This window comes from Bactrocera latifrons, unplaced genomic scaffold (assembly GCF_001853355.1).
Source record: "Bactrocera latifrons isolate USDA-ARS-PBARC rearing strain unplaced genomic scaffold, ASM185335v1 scaffold_31, whole genome shotgun sequence".
NCBI classification, from domain to species: domain Eukaryota; kingdom Metazoa; phylum Arthropoda; class Insecta; order Diptera; family Tephritidae; genus Bactrocera; species Bactrocera latifrons.
In genome coordinates, this window is record NW_017536741.1 from 307,528 (window position 1) to 309,775 (window position 2,248).

Here is a 2,248-nt window from a genome sequence, read left to right on the forward strand (position 1 = left end):
ACTATAATACTCTCTTTTGCAACTTTGTTGCGAGAGTATAAAAATTAGTTTTTGTCTTTGTGAATTGGGAGTGAAATTAATCAAATGTCTGGAAAGGATTGCGATACATCTAAGCTCATACTTGGAGGTATAACTTTATTTAACTTTGGCTGTCCTATGCCAATCGTCGGCACTTTTGGTTTGAATCGTAGTTTCCGATGTCCTTGCAGCATTGATTATTCTTCTACTAAAATATTTTCTTCCATTTTGAATCTCACTAAATAATGCACCCATTCAAAATTATGATGTTCAGATATTGGCAATTTACGCAAATGTGTATGTATATATATATTTACACCGGAAACTGTAAACATTAAAGCTCGACGGTACGCTCTGACATGAAGCTTTTGTAAGTTTACAGCAATGGAGCTTTTATCGAGAGGCAACTACTTTTTGCAATAGTGGTTGTTACGGTTGAGAGCTATGTATATAGCGTTAAAGCTATATATAAGCACACAAGTCCCAGAAAGCTTTATGAAGCCTAATGAGCTTTATGAAACCTAACTAAGCTTTATGTAGCTTTAATAAGAGCAAACAAAGCTACAAATTAAGCTATTGATATTTATATCAAGCATTTATATTTATAATAATATAAAGAAAAAGTTTTGTTTATATGAAAAAAATTAGGAACAGTCTATTAGATTACTGCTATTGTCGGTAAATATTGTATCTTAAACACTTTCTTATCATAAGCTGCCCTTCTAATCGTACTGCACCAAAATGACACCAATTGACCTTAAAATCGTTGAATTTGATTGCACCAATAAAACGTGTCCGTTGAGTGAGATTAGGCCCATAATCATCGGTTGATATGAGTGGCAAGCTTCTAGGAGGTAAAGTTGTTCCAGCTGCAGTTAGAATAAATTTTATAACAATTTAAGATGAAAATATTTACATACTTACACCTCGTTCCCAGTATCTGTTCAATTGCCACACTTCCGAGAGTGTTTGCGTTATTGAAAAACATGTCGAAAAATTCTTCCGTAGGCGTTGAAAAGGGATCCTCCAAAGAGTCACCGCAGTACGCCGCACCAGCGATTATGAAGACTACAACGGACCATAAGGGCATGGTCATTGACAAACCTTCTGGTTTCATTAGAGAGTACACCAAATATACCAATGTGATAAAATACCAATAAAATATGAATATCACCGAGCCTGCCTGCTCATCCAGTATAGCAGTCATCCAATCGGCGAATCGCTGCAGTCTGAGAACACACACGCCGCTGTGCGCTCAACACGGCAGCGGCATCCACTATGCGCTGCAACTCATCGTTCAGCGCTTCTAAGTGAAAATTCAAAACGCAAACCTGGTTGAGTATGGCCAAGTAAATTGTCACCGGTATAACAGGCTGCTGGTCCCGCCACTTCCCAATATTTCGCTTTGCTTTATTGCAGTACACAATAAAGAAAAGCGACAGCGACGCACCGACAATGACGRGTGTAAAATATAAATATGAAACAGGCGCTAAAAGTCTGTAATGAGCGCGATTATGTCGTGACGTCGCCACTAATAAAGCACCAAAATGAGCKCACACTCCACCGAGCGAGTCAAGGACAATGACGTCAAGAGAAACTGAAAGAGTTGGCGCGCCTTGGAGTTGCTCGTAAAGTTCATAGCGTCGAGCTTGAATTGTTSCGGCATCGGTGTAACTATCAACAGATTGACTAGTAGAGTGCAACACGGGTTGTAGGCCGTACGTTGTRTGTTTGAAAGTCGTACTCGAACCGAAGTAAACYGAATGCGAGTGAGTTTCATGTTTTCGGACAACGCTACGGCCTAGACGCGTCTTGCAGCTAGCCTCAAAATGACTTGAATTGCCAGTGCATGAGCTCTAACACGATGCGTATCGCAACGACAACTGAATATGGCGGTGGAGCCTTCCTATCAGCATTGATTAATATCTGCATGAAGCAACKTCTATACATATGTTCATGTGTATGTATACCGTTATATTGAGAGAGTATTAGTAATATATTTTTGATTATAATTTACAAAAGAAGATTCGACAGGAACCTAAGTGTATAGCCKAATGAACACTGCGGGAAATTCGGAACACAATACATTCTCGGGAAAGCTATTTGTGTCATTATTTTGACTTTTGCCACTGCCATTTTTAAACGATGGTTCGAATGGTTCGCCACTACAGGGTCAATATGTTATGAATACGTTAGCGTCAAATATATTTGCGGCCGACAGAGGATATCA